The 15,756-nt window shown below is 35.3% G+C and overlaps 1 pseudogene; it reads left to right on the top strand.

Moving 5' to 3' along the window:
- The first annotated feature begins 7,089 nt into the window (after positions 1 to 7,089).
- On the top strand, positions 7,090 to 7,206 carry LOC145256709 (5S ribosomal RNA; annotated as a pseudogene).
- Positions 7,207 to 15,756: the final 8,550 nt, after the last annotated feature.

Here is a 15,756-nt window from a genome sequence, read left to right as displayed (position 1 = left end):
ATTAGGCAAATTTTGTCCCCATATTAAATGCATTAGGCAAATTTATTATTCCCTTTTTTATCGAGATACGTTAATTCTCTTTCGGTAAATGCATTTTGCAAACTTTGTCTATATTAAATACATTTAGCCATTTTTTGTCCGTTATTGTATACCCTTTTTATCGAGATACGCTTTAATTCATTTTCTTTCGAGTTAGGATTGAATTTAACCTCTTGACATTTCTGTTAACTTCGCTACCTGACGCTATCAATGTCACTTAGATTCGTCCGACCACTGTAAATTGCTTCCGTTATTTGAAGGCATTGTACAAACTCGTATTCCTTTATTTCAGAATACTTTTCAAACTAAGTGGTCAGTTATCTCAAATAATTTAGCGAACTAAGTTACTATACGCATTGTATGATACGACGCGTATGCCCCCTTCTATTTCGAGACGCGTGTCTGTTACTTCCTCGTCCACAACACGCCTTATTGATACCTTCCCTTCCCACTTGTAATTTAGCGCGTCTGTTAACGCTCTCCTTAAAACATTCGACGACTGCTATGTCATGAATTTAGAAAGCGTGTAATGTAATTTAGTGTTTCCAACATTCGTCTTTCGCTTAATAAAAATTCCCGAATTTAGCATTTATGTACATCTAGTGTCTTTATTTATATCTGACTAATATTTTACGCACAACTTTTCATAAATATTTTTCTTAATAAAAAGATTAAGCGATAAGTATACACTTTCCTTTTTTCTATTCTTTAGAATTGAAGTTGTAACTTTCGTAACCCTTCTTCGAAATATAATTTATATTTTACTTTTGGTTGAATTTCCACGGGTATTGCGAGTTACGTTGGGAGAAACTATAGCATTTTCTGTCCCTAGTCAGCGAATAAGAAATCCTACTAGACTGAGGTAATTTTATTTTTTCGTCCTAATTCAGCGTGTTCGATATTTTTCAGAAGCTGGATTTTCCCCACTTTAAGAAACGACTTTTATCTAATTATACCCTCGTGGGGAGCCTAGTAAATAGAGACGCTGTGTCCAAAACCGGTGTTAGTTATATGTTGGTATTTTTCCTCAATATATTAGAAAAAAAAAAGGAATAAGTATATACCCCATTATTTTGATTTAATGAACACGTGCGTTCTTTCACATGTGTTAAATGTTTCCGGGTTGTGAATTAACCGGACAACATTATTAGAAATATTATACTATACGTTGAAGATATTTATAATTTTCTATAGCGAGTTTATACCCATTTGCTTTGTAGACTGTATTATTCTAAGAGTTTGTGAAAAGACAAGCCCCCTTTTTCTTTCTTAGCCCGTATTTGCATTTGGTTATTTGGATTCTTTCGAAGATACACATGTGACATTGGTGGTATGTACCCTCCCCCGACGTAGTTGTATATTTAAACTCTCTTCACACTTTTTTCCTAGGTTACATTTCAGTGGGGATATTGCTAAACCCGGCAAGAAATTAATACCCGGCTGTGACGAGACAGACTTCTGAAAACTATTTACGTGACTACAGTTCTACACGTATTTATTTTACAAGGAATGGAATTTAAAGAAAATACCTTTTACGTGACAAGGTATTATGGAATTTCCTATCCGGACAAGCGACGAGGTCTTGCTCCTGTAATACATGTGTGTCTACGGTTTTCATGCAACATGGAGGGATGAAAATTCTAAAATAACTTTAAACAAAAAAAGAAAAGAAAAAAGCACGTGCCTAACAGGCTTTCAATTGTGAGTACGCTCCTAAAATTAATTTCATATGCGAGTGTGATTAGGAGATACTACTATTTTGTACATTCTTGTTGTATTCGTTAATGGATACACACAACTTCTTTATAAGAACCAGCAGTGTTGTTATTTTTTCATTACATGATACTTTTTTCATATGTTACCTTGGCGTTTAAGTTTAATGCCCGTAAAGGGAAAAATTTGCAACTTATTGTAAATAAAGTTTCTTCTTCGTTTCAAATCAAGACCTTTATATTTCATTCTTTACCCCCTCCCCCTCCCTCTTTTGTTTCATGCTTTTTTTTCAGCCTAGTTACTTTAGCGTCGAATTTATCTGGAAGCAGGATAAATTCCGACAAATCGGCGACGATCGTAATAGACTGCGCAGATTTAAATAAAGTATATGTAAAAAAATCATTTTAATATAGTACATTTAAAAACGAAAACGTAACAATATTTGAAAAAAAAAACGTAAATATGTTAGAAAAATATATTAATTAAAAATAAATCTTGATATTTTGCCCAAATATACAAGTAAGCAATTTTGAAGAATAGCGGAAGTATTGTATCCATTTTGTGATTGCATACCTCAAGTTACAGACCTGCTGCCATCTTTGAAACTTAGGGTCTGGTTTTATGCACATTTACCGCAGTTGTTCTATTCGATTAATTCGTAATTTTTGGATATATTACTATTTTCGACATAAAAATCAAGTACGTAGTATTGTTTTTGCTTAAACCGTATATTTTAAAAAATTGATTTGTCGACTATAGCTTAACAAGCACCAAACTTTCTTACAGAGGAACAATTATCGTTGTACCTATTTACTATGCCTCCCCACGGGACAGAGTTAGACACCAGGGTCGTTTTTTTAACGTGGAAGCTAACTTTTGTATCGTCTCTCCTTTTCGAAGTATATGTTAATTTCGTACTCAATGTCAAGTCTTTCTGTGACGACAAAATCAGAGCCAGTAACACTTTCGATCAAATATGAAATGTACAACGACATAGCTGTATTTCATCGACCATTTCCCACAATAATTTATTTTTCAAATCATAAAAGGAGTTTTTTTAAAGGACAAAGTTGCCAAAGAAATTTGGTTTAGCGGTTTAGTGTCAATGTGAAATAGAATTAAAAAGATGTTCTTCAAAGTCTGAAATTATAATTATATAATGTACTTGTTGTGACTGAATCGCAAAACAATTCGAATAAACGCTAAAAAGTAAGTGCTCTAATTGTTACCTTCTTTCTTTCTCCACTTCGTTTGGATTCGCTCTTTTAACTTCTAAAGGTACATTAGTTTTAACAGGATCATGTTAACTCAAAGTATTTTCCACCATTGAACTTAAACGATTTTCATTGATTGAAAATACTTTGAGTTAACACGTTCCTGTGAAAACTAACTTGCCTTTAGACGTGAAGAAATGAGCGAGTCCAAACAAAGACGTGAAAGAAAGAAGACAGCAATTAGATCCATTAGCGTTCGTTCAAATCGCTTCAGGATTCAGTTATAACATGCGTATTGATTTAGGACAGCATTTTCATGGAAACAATGAGACGCATTGTCATTACAGGTACCATCTGCTTCTCCCAGAGTCCGACATAGTTCTGCTGTTGGCATTTCTTCAAAGTTTACACCTTAACTTTGTAAAGGGAAAACATTATCAAATGAAAATGACAAAAGTATCTCATAGGAATTAAAAATCAAAATTTATATTCGAAATTCAGTTTAATTAATTAATTTTGGCAATGTCTGCGAAGAGATGATATAAAGACCTGCTTATTATCGTGGATTCTGTGCGGCAAGAAAGAATTCATCAATCGTAGCAGCCGTCGTTATCGCGCACGTGTCTTACGGTTTCTGGACTCTTGCTGCTTTCTCTGTATTTGTTTCTGCTGTTGTTGGTGTTTGTTGCTTCTGCTTGGGGTTGGCCCAAAAATCATAAGCATTTTACGTTAAATTTAGATACAAAACTGACCTCTGTATTTCTTAAAAGGCTAGGAACAAAGTGTAGTATCTGTTTTGATGCCACACTAAGCCTATTCTGTCCTCAGTCAGTGAAGGAGAAATCCTTCTAGACTGAGACACATTTTATTTTTGTTCCAATCCAGAGTGCCCCTTTTTGGACTACCCAGGACATATATCTCAGCCCAAAAGTACAAAGCTGAAAGAAGTTACGATACCCACCCCCACCCTCTGTGTTTACTTGCTTACCCTCGCAGGAAGATGTGTCACAAGGCTGGAAGGTGAGGAGATTCAAGCCAGCAACCCTAAAGAAGGGTCGGTCTGGTTTCTTAAAAATAGCCTGGCCAGACTAATTGCTATTATCTGGTTGGGGCACCTCAGGCAGTTAAGAGTAATCTAACGCTTTCCTAAAGAAAGAAGCCAAGGTTTGAGAGGGTAGACCTTTTAGGACTATACAGAACTATTGTCACTGCACGGCAGATGAAAGGCCACTGAAATGGCGCAATTCTTTTCAGACTGATTGTTTAGGACATATTCTCGACGGGCATGAATGAAATTTATTTAACCTCAATCGTTAGTAATAGACGAAACTAAAACCAAATTCATTTCAGTTGACAATATATAAAAAAACGTAGATGTAAAATTATACAAAACATTGAGGACATTAGTTTCTACTCACAAGTAGTGATAGTTCTCAACCTATCGACATAGGTAAAGGAAATCTGAACAAGTCAGATAATCTATAAAAGGTTCATAGGACATAGGCCACGGAGTAAATTCCCTTTTACTAAACCCCCTTGCGTGCAAAATCAAGAAGACTCCGCTCCCCCCCCCCTCAGCAGTTTGGTTTCCCTACAGTTGCTAACTTTGGGATGTACGTCGGCCCACATTTACAATTAAATATAATAAATGGAATGATGCCCAAAACTATGTAGCGTGGCTTCTAGTTTGTTGTGTCTACAGAAATGAAATGTTCTTCTATATATTTGTAGTATGCAATGAAAATTGTTGCCCAAAAGGAAAAGCTAAACCTTTTTATCACAACAACTAAACGATTTATTTAATTACTTATGCCGTTTGGTAGAGGTGGAAGAAGTTGAACAGTGAAAAACGAAAGATAGAAAGTTCGTTGGACCACAGAAACTCGGTCAACACTTATCTTTAGGCGAAGATAGTCGATGTTTGCATGTCCCGAGCTCAGGGCTAGGAGAGAAAAAGAAAGACAAGGACTCTTTTTTCGTTGCTCTCCAGGGTGTCTCTGTAAATCAACGTAATTCCCAACGTGGCTGAAGTAGTTCTTCAGGGTACAGATGAAAGCAATGCGCCTTGTAAGCTGATTGGTTAATATGTAACCAGGAAGAGTTCGCTACAAGAGAAAATAAGTCTTTATTTCTGACCGCTACACTTCTTTGGAAAGTGTACCAATGATCACGCTATGTAAATATTTGTATATACTTTCTTGCTTTCAATACATCTGTTCTACTTTGCTTTTGTGTTGTTGTTATTTATTGTATGTGTTCAGTCGACCTTTTAGAACACATCATATTTCATAGAAACTGATTTTAACACCAATTAGTGTAGCAGTTTGAGGGAAGAAACTTTTAGAGTGGAAGGCTCTCCAGCATCAGTGTGAAAACAATGAATTGATGATGACCACTAGACCAACAAATCAAACGAGCTGGAACAAAAGAAGCAGGGAATAGTTCAGACAATTCATTGGATAAAGACACGGAACTGTAAATGATATAATAAGTGAATTTAGCAAGTAAAAAAAAATGTAACAAGTAATCTGTTTGACAGTAATAGAGGGTAACGTGAATCCTTTCTTTTCATTAGCTAAGATGTAGGGGAGGGCGTCACTGCTTTCCCACTTTCTTCACTAACATTTTATAACCTAAGAATTTATTTATCTATGTAATCATATTCACCCGAAACAAGACAAATTGCCACTTAGACGTTAAGGGGCTATTATGAATTAGAGACTATGCCTACAGAGGCATTCTAAGTAGGGAGTTGAGCATCAAGTAAGCCATTCACTTTTTACTTAAATTTCTCCGTATTAGTACAGTCTAGAAAGCAGAATATAGTTTAGCTGTTTTAAGGAAGAAACTCTCTAACACCGGAAGAACTCTACAGTGAAGGTGTTAGATTTTGGTACTTGACAGATTAGTGGGAGGTATTTAAGTCGAAGGGGCACTAATGCTCTAAGTTTTTCAGAGCACGTTTCATTAAAGTAATTGTAAAAGGAATACAGGGATGCAATATTGCGACGATGGGGCAGGGCTTGGTGCTTGGTGGACAGTGTGCGACCTGTTAGATTGGAGAGGAAACTCTTTTATAGTTTCTGTCTAATAAAGAGAGACGAGTGGTTGATTCATCGACCCATATGTAGCGATAATCATAAAATGCAAAGCATATTGTCTTTTGGATAAAATTACATGGGCGGAGAAACTCTAGAATTACCAAACACTCCGTCATTAAGTATTGTAATAGATCCGACTAGCTGAAGTACCTGACTATGCCGGGTTTCTTAACTTTTTTTGAATTTTATTGCCAAGATTAGGGAAAAAAATCTATTAAATATTACAATGCCTCCCCACGGGACAGAGTTAGACACCAGGGTTGTTTTTTAATGTGGAGAAAAGGGACAAAAATACAAATTGTCTCAGTCGTGAAGGAATTCTCCTCCACTGACAGAGAACAAGAAATTGAAGTGCATGGTCGATATTGGCTATAAAATTTATATTATAAATCTCACCCGTCTGTTTAAATGTATGTATGTATGTATGTATGTATGCTACTGGTCATATGCTACTGGTACCATGTAAGCCAGTACTACCTGCCTCATGGTCGTGTCACCGGCGATTAAACTGGTTCCCCCACCAGACTTGTTTGGTGAGGAGGGTGGCTAGTCTCCCTGAAGGATTAAAAACAAGACCTTCCAAAGGGCGAATGAACTCTTTTTCTGGGCCAACGGCCAACTAGCACAGTGTATATTTGTGTGTGTGTGTGTGTGTGTGTGTGTGTGTGTGTGTGTGTGTGTGTGTGTGTGTGTGTATGTGTATTGGGGTGGAGAGGGCTCCTATAAGCCGTGGTGAAGGCAACCTTTCTAGAAGTAAATCTCTGATTTAAAAAACAAAGCAGGAGACCAGTACCCGCATTAAGCTGGTCTGCAGTTTAATTTGTTGCTGGCTATCTTGCTCTTGCTTGTTGCTGGATCTCAACATTTTGAACCGAGAGAGAGACTTAGCTGTCGTACAAAGCTAAGACTCTGTAACATCATCTTTGTATAGATACTCCCTCAGGCATTTGGGCTCATGGATTTTAAATGTCTGAGGGAGTGGCACTCGTCTGACAAGACGTTGCAATCATCATACATCATGTATATACGGCATAATCACGTTGACACACCGGTTCTCATCAGATCACCGAAGTTAAGCAACGTTGAGCCTGGCTAGTACCAGATGAGTGACCATATGGGAATTCTAGGCGCTGTATGTGCTTTACGTGTATCTCGGCATTGTTTCCAGTCGTCGTGAACTTTCACTTGCCACCGGTATGTAACAATGTCAACTCTGGAGAGATGTGGTTGAAGATTGCGCAACTCTTGCCACCAGAATTTCGCGTGCAGGCACCCTTACAGTAGGTATCCATAGTTTGTCAAGACTGAAGGAAGCCATATGTATGTATGTATGTATGTATGTATGTATGTATGTATGTATGTCTGCCTAAAACTTTCGACAGAGGCGATGGATTTTCACGAGATCGGTAGCAGTTCTAAGCTCGACGCTTCAGACGACAAATCTCGAAAAATTGGCTAAAAACAGTAATTCCCTCACCCAGAACTGGACACTTTTCTACAGGGAGGATCGTTTCTTTTTTTTGTGTCGCCGTTTTTGCAAGTCATTGTATCGGTTGAAATGATTTTACTTAATTTCAACATTCCGAACTTCCGGTCGCGTCATGGAGTAGCGGTAAGACGTCAGTTTTTTTTTTTTAATTTATATATATATACTTTCTCTTCCGCTTTCGTGTCACGGGTTCGAGCCTGCCTACTTTTTTTTTCTTTTGCTCAACATCTACCTCTAAACACCCGGGCAACGCCGGGCACCCAGGCTAGTAATAAACAAGAACAATGAATAATTAATAAACGAAAAACAAATATTTGTCCAGTGTGAGATTTGAACACAAGATAACATAAAATGGTGACACTGAAGGCGAACGATTGACCCACAAGACAACGAGAGTATTCTGTTTTTTTTTTTTTTTTTTTAATTTACTTAAATGAACTTGGCATTTGGATGATTTTTTTTGTGTTTATTTAGAACTAGCGGGTACACCCGGCGTTGCCCGGGTGTGGAGAGGTGGTGTAGTAAGGAACCCCGGGAGATGTTTAAAAAAGGTGGTAGTAGCGGAAGGATGTAATCAAAACAACAGTAGGCAGCCCGGTGGAGAGAGATATTAAAAAAAAAGTGGTAGTAGGCAGGCAGGTTCGAATCAGTAACGCGAAGGCGAAAATGAGGGTTAAAAAAACGTAATGTCTTAGCCGATGCGTCCATGGCGAAACCGGAAGTCGCGAGTGTTGTAATTAAGGGAGACGATAACTTGCAAAAATGTCGACAAAAAGCGACCCCTCCTTATAGAAAACGGCCGAGTTAAAGGTGGAGGAATTAATGTTTTGGGACATTTTTTTATATTTGTCGTCCGAGAGGTTGACTTCAAAAGGGTATTAATCTCATCAAGATTGCGCCTGTCGAAAGTTTTTAGCAGACATACAAACATACATGCACATAAACAGACGTTTGAGATTTATATAATAGATTGCACTAATGAAAACACAAAAATACAGAAAAATCTCGTCACGGAACGAATATATCATATTCCAAAAATCATGTGGGTTTGGCTAGGAACTTTTCTATTTGGCTAGTAAACAGAAATACCCTTATATTATAACATTCGGCGCATATTTAGAATTACACATTTAAAAAAAAAATACAGTAAAATCTTTATAAAGCATGTACTCGTGACGGAACGAAGATCTCATATTCCAAAAATCACGTAAACTGATGAAGTAGGTTTTTTTTGTAATCAAGAATATCAAATTTTATAACGAAGCGAAATATAGAGATGTTATTGGCCATGATGTATAAATAAAAGGGTGACAACTCAATTCGATCTATCGAGATTAAAATCAGTTTTATGATGAATACAGTTTAGAATTAAAGTAGCTACAAATCGTAAATTGTTATTTTCTTAGTTTAAAAAAACCTACTTGGTTAATTTACGTGATTTTTGGAATATTGCATCTTTGTTCCGTGATGAATATGTTCATCATAAAATCTTTTTTCTTTATTTCTTGCCTTTTTTTTAATTCTAAAAAAGCACAGCTTTTTTACTTCTCCTCATAGATCTAAAATAAATATAGAAATATAAACAAATATCAAAATTAAAAAACATATCTTATTAAATGAACATTTATCAAATATTTGTATCCAATTTTTTAAGGATAACAATACGTCAAATACGTATTCTTATTTGATGCGAAAAGTAGTTGTTTGATTAAAAGGAAATGCTAATGTTAGTTCGCCATATTTTTAGTTCTAAATAATTTATTCATTCAATTTGTGCCCTGCCTGCTACAGGCATTGGCAGCTATAACTCTCCATCTGTCTGTCTGATGTCTGTCTCTCTCTTTCTCTCTCTCTCTTTCTCTCTTTCTCTCTCTCTCTCGAGGCATCTATGACTTTATTGTTGCTCATCATCCAGAACCGCATGCATGCTGTCTCTCGAAAGTGTTTGATGTATTGCCACAGCATACGGCATAGTCACGTTTGACACCGGTTCCCGTCAGATCACTAAAGTTAAGCAACGATGAGCCTGGCCAGTATCAGATGGGTGACCATTTGGGACTTCCAGGTGCTGTATGTGCTCTCCGCTTATCTCGGCAATGTTTCCCGTCGTCCTGGACTTCTCCTTGCCACTGGACTTAAGCAGTGCCAATTCAGGAGAGGTGTGGTTGGAGATTGCGCAACCCCTTCTACATAGTTACACGTGCAGCTGCCCCTACAGGGGTTATCCTTTGTCTTTCGAAACTGAACGGAGGCATCGATATTGCCACAGCTTTCTTTGCAGTTGCACAGAGAATAGGTTACAGTTTCTTTCTGTCTGAGCAGTGCTCATACTGGGTGATTGTCCTGACAATTGTACTCAAAGGAATCGTTTGCCAAGAACAGCTAAATACAAAAACATGAACAGAATTATCCCTGATTGTTTCCATATTACACCAGTCACCTGTTTTCCATTTCACGTTACCCTGATCGAGGGTCTGAAATTGGTTCTCGACCTTTTCCAAGGGTCTCCCACAGACTAGTAGAGAGAAGGAGGCGCTTTATTTCTCCTTTGACAGTAGTGCTGTTCCGCCACCCTATACAGCATCTAGTATTCCTAAATGGTTACTCATCTGGTACTGTCCAGGTTCATGGTTGCTTAACTTCGGTAATATGGCGATAACCTGTGTGTCAACGTGATCATGCCGTCTTTGAATAAGTTTTTAGAAAAGATCCAAGAACTAACTTCTAACATCGATAAGGATATCAGACTGAAGCTGTTGATTCCAAATCTATAGTTAGTTTGACTCTCAACTGTTTAACTGTGATGCCACGACACATATACAGACAACTTTGTTTTATTTATCGAGACTAGCCGGACTACCCAGCGTTGCACGGGGCAAAAAATGTAACATAGTTCTACTAAAACTTCTATTTCTCTACATCTCAATATCTGTCTCTCTTTCCCGTTCCCTGCTTTACCCTTCGCTCTCTCTCTACAATTCCACTTTTCATCATCGTGTAGCCTATTCCTCTCTAGTTGGACATACACACGCACATACACACTCTCCTTTATATAATAGTTTCCTTTAGAAATGAGTCAACATTTTCTTTAAAAATTATTACATAGTAATAATGAGAAATCGACCTTCTCTGACGAAACCTGGTTACCTACAAGAGACAATAAATGATTTATATATATATATATATATATATATATATATATATATATATATATATATATATATATATATATATATTACTAGAAGACCTCCTGGCGTTGCCCGTCGTAAGATACGCTTAAATATGATATTTTAATTCATGCAGATGACATATTTATTATTATAGAGACAATTCTCTATCGATTATTATATTAAACCTAATATTAAGTTGGTGCAAAAACAATACCGTTTCCTCACATATATTACATTGATATGTGATTTCTGAATCAATTCAATAAAATGTTATTTCAAACTTAAGCATGACAGACCAAATAACATGATACTCCAAACATAAGTATGGCAGACTAAATAAAGTATTTTAAAATTAATCGCAACAAACCAAATAAAATTTCTGTCAAGGGTAAGTTTTAGGTAGCATTTTGATAGGTCTGTCATATCCCAGTTCAAAATAGAATTCTCGATATCTCCATCGCAAATTTAAAACAGCCTTTTTGTTGGTCTGCAATGCGTAAGTTTTAAATAATCTATTCATAGATCCGTCACACAGTTAAAATTTTAATATTATTTTTGTGAGTGTAAGCTTTAAATAACAATGGGTCTGCCACAATTAAACGTGAAAAAAAAAATCATTCTCCTTGATACGTCATGCGGCAATTTCTAAAATCATTTTAGTTGGTCCGAAATGCTTAACTTCTGAATATCATTTTCATTAATCTATCACGCTTAAATTTTTAGTTTGGTCTGCCACAGTTGTATCTAAAATAGCATCATCTTTAGTCTGTCACGGGGCAAGTTTGAAATAGCATTTTCGTAGGTCTGTCACAATTATATTTGAAATACTATTCTCTTTGATTGGTCACGTTTAAATTCAGAAATAGAATTTTCGTCAGTCTGTCACGGGTAGGTTTTAAATAAAACTTTTGTTGATCTGTCACGTTTTTATTATAAAACTGCATTTTCGTCAGTCTGTCAGATGTTACTTTGAAATAGCACATTTATTGGTTTACCACGTTTGCATTTGAAATATTAGGTTGGTGTAAAAATAATGACGTTTTTTGACGTTCAACTTCATGTCAAAAAACATCATTTTGCACCAACATAACAGATTCATCTTTGGTCTGTCACGTATAAATTTAAAATAGCATTTTCGTTGATTTCCTACCTTTGTATTTCATGCATCCCGTTTGGTCTGTCATGTTTAAATTTGAAATAGAATTTTGTCAGTCTGTCACATTTAAACTTGTATTTCATGTAGCATCCCGTTTGGTCTGTCACGTTTCAATTTGAAATAGAATTGTCGTCAGTCTGTCACATTTAAATTTGAAACAGCATTTTCGTTGGTCTCCCACATTTGTATTTCATGTAACACCCCGCTTAGTCTGTCATGTTTTAATTTGAAATAGAATTTTCGTTGGTCTGCCACGTTTATATTTATAGCAACATCCGTATCACCACACATGCCGACTGAATGGCATCTCAGTTCTTGTTAGAATTTCACTATTCATTCTTCGATTTCGATGCGAACTTTGCGAGCTTTGAATGTCATTGATTTTATGAATTTATCTCCCAGTGAAATCTGGACAATTGTAACCTATTAGTATTAGTTTATGTTTTTGTTCTCTGCCTATTCACGAATGCAAGTCACGTCGTACGTCTGATATATTTATCACCAAATGTCACCACCTTCGCATAAAGGAAAGGAGAAGAATTTGTTTGCGCTTTGTGTTTTTATTGAAGTAGTTAAGTTTAGTTGGTGTGGTCATCTGCGTTCGTTGGCCGGACACCATGTTAGCGACTCGATATGATGAAACTATAAAACTCGTACAGTAATCGTCCAAAAGTCGAACACAAAAAATGGCGTTGGGTTAGTATAGCTTCTATAAAGAAGTAGATAACAACAGAGAGAGAGAGAGAGAGAGAGAGAGAGAGAGGGACAGTCAGATGGAGAGGTTATAGCGTTAGCTATTGGCTTGGAATAAGGTTACAAAACAATAGTCGCGTCTTTGGAAAGTGCCAAGAACCCTGCTGAGACTATAAATGTTGCTAAAGTTTTTCTCGACTATTGGTATTGACAAGAAAGGTGCTCGGCCGAGTTCCAATCTTTGGTTGCTTCTTGTAAGACAGTCACAGCAAGAACTCGTCATCCTGCCACAACTAAAAAGAGTTTTCTTTTCTTCCTTCTAAGGTGACATTTCCGTGAACAGAGTTTCTTATCAAATACTTCTCATCTATTAAACATCTTGCCCCAAAATATAACACTCTTTCCATTCTTAGTGGTCCTTGTCTTCTCTATCTTCTATTCTTCTATCTATCTATATAAATAAAATGAACTCATTTTTTCCCATCTGATTTTGACATTAATAGGATTAAAAATCAAGATATTTCATGCAAATATAATATGCACAAACGGCAGAACAATATCTGAGGTGTGTTATAGGCTTATTATTTCTCAAATTCCTCGATAATCTTAGATTTCTATACTTTTTCTGCTGAGAAGTCACGGCCAAAATCGGTTAAGATCAATGGAAGTGGTAAAATATTTTCTCTCTAATAAATTCCTCCTCCCCCTGCCACCACTTAACACCGTTTGGGGATCGTTCACAAGGAACAGTTGAGAAGAGAACACCGGTTTGGCTTCGTAGTTTTTTCATGTGAAGTTATTTAAAATCATTAAACTAACCTGCAGTGCTCTGTGGCGTAGTGGTTAGCGTACTGGACAATTCAAATTATATTTTCACGTTCGCGCCGACCTACCGTAGATGTTTTTTTTTTTTTTTTTTTTTTTCCTAAACAACTGGAATGGACTTTTCTTGGTGGCCGAACTGTTAACGTTGCAGATGTTTGTTTTTTTTTCACACTTTATTTTCCTACTTTTACTCATGACTCCGGGTTTGATCCTTCCTACTTACCTACCATAACATTTTTTAAAACTCCCCCCCCTCCGTCCCGGAAACAAACACTCGGGCAATGCCGGGTACCCCCGCTAGTTTCATAATAAGTTAAACTAGATCAAACAGTCAGCCAGTAAGCTTTTGATTTTTTTCTATTATATTGAACCAGTTGATGGGGACAGTCAGAGGGAAAGATTATAGCGTTGGCTACTGGCTTGGGATAGGGTTATAAGACGATAATCGTACCTTTGGAAAGTGCCAAGAACCATGCTGATAATTACTACAAATATTGTTAAAAATGGTGAAACGTGAATATTATGGAAGGCGTAGAATGGGTCACCATTAAGCAAGTGCTAAATTCACCAGTTTTTGCGAATGGAAAAGAGAAAACATAAGTAAAATGAAACAAAACATTTACAAACTAACAATTTAGCACTGATTTAAAATATATTTTAAGTAATGTTCGATATGATGAAACTTGAAAACTTATTCAGTAATTAATCAAGAAGTCGAACACAAAGGCTATGCTAACTTTCCATTTTGTTGCGCAGTTCCTAGCTTGGATAGAGTATTGACGATTGTCGCGTCTTCAGAAATATACCAAGACACGTGCTGATAATTTAATGTTATCAAATGACTTACGAGAAACACGGATAAACCTGCATCATATGAATGAGAATAGATCACCATTTAACAACATGATGCTGTGAATGAACTAGAGAAAAGACAAAAGTTAACAATGAAAACATATCTATATATTAATACGCTAGCGAGTGTGTTCTTTTGTGTGTCACGCTTACTTCTTTTTTCTTTCGGGTGTCTATCGTTTAATTGTTATGATCTTGCATTCATTATAATAAATGATTTTATAAAGAATTATCCATAAGTCTTGGTTTTGGTATCGATTATAGCTAAAGAGACTCAAGTTATATATATATATATATATATATATATATATATATATATATATATATATATATATATATATACGCGGGTTTTTTTATATTCAAAAGTAATGGACTAATGAATTCAACGAGGTTGTTAGATAGTGCTCAATAAAAAGAGCTGATAATACTTGTTTATTGTTATATAAACATGCTCACATCCCGCTGCTACAAATAGCCACTTGTTTCAATCAAACAACAGATATCATCAGGCAGCAACTTTACTATTCAAAAGTTCAATGAATAATGGATTTTTATTTTAGGTAGGAACTCTTTAAAAGTTGGAGTTAAAAAACTTAAAACACAGAACTTTAATTATAAAATGTAAAGAGGGAGGGGCAATTTAAATAAAGTTAAAAGATTACAATGGAGAGAGAGAGTGATTGAGAAGAGAAAAAAAGGAATAGAGAAAGAAATAGAGAAAGAAAATAGAGAGAAATATATATATATATATATATATATATATATATATATATATATATATATATATATATATATATATATATACATATAATATGGAGAAGAAAAGAAACAAGATATAAATGGTTATTATAAATAGAATAAGGACTAGAAGGGAAAGGAAAGGAAAGGAAAGAATGATGGGATCTAGTTAAAGAGAGAAAGAGAGAAAGAGAGAAAGTAAGAATTTGACAGTATATAGAAAAAGAAAAAGGAAAAGATCTGCGTGTCAACCAATTTATGAACAGTTATACAATTCAGTAATGAAACATATTATTACAAATACAAACAGAAGATACAATCCAAGCGTCAGAAATGAAACATGTCAAAAACGACAGCGAATGTATCTAGCCAACATATTTATCAACTCACATACGTCCACGAGTAATATCAACGCAGTTCAAACATACGTCTACAATTAATTAGGCCCTTTGTGCTAAATGATATAAGTTTAAAGTTTTCGCGTTTTTATTAGATAAATATATAAATAAAAGAAGAAAAAAATATAATGATAAAACAATATTAAAATTATTATTATTAATAATAATAATAATAATAAAAATAGTACTAATAAACATAATAATAATAATAATAATAATAATAATAATAATAATAATAATAATAATAATAATAATAAAAACAGAATAAAATTAATATTTATTATCTTTTTAATATAACAAATTTAGCCATAAGAGGGGATTAAATAAATTAAATAGGGCCAATAATTATAAATAAAAATCTACTAATA

This window comes from Euprymna scolopes, chromosome 32 (assembly GCF_053919585.1).
Source record: "Euprymna scolopes isolate OS-2025 chromosome 32, ASM5391958v1, whole genome shotgun sequence".
Lineage (NCBI taxonomy): Eukaryota > Metazoa > Mollusca > Cephalopoda > Sepiida > Sepiolidae > Euprymna > Euprymna scolopes.
The sequence above is the reverse complement of the archived record's forward strand: the minus strand, read 5'-3'. Positions and strand labels throughout refer to the sequence as shown.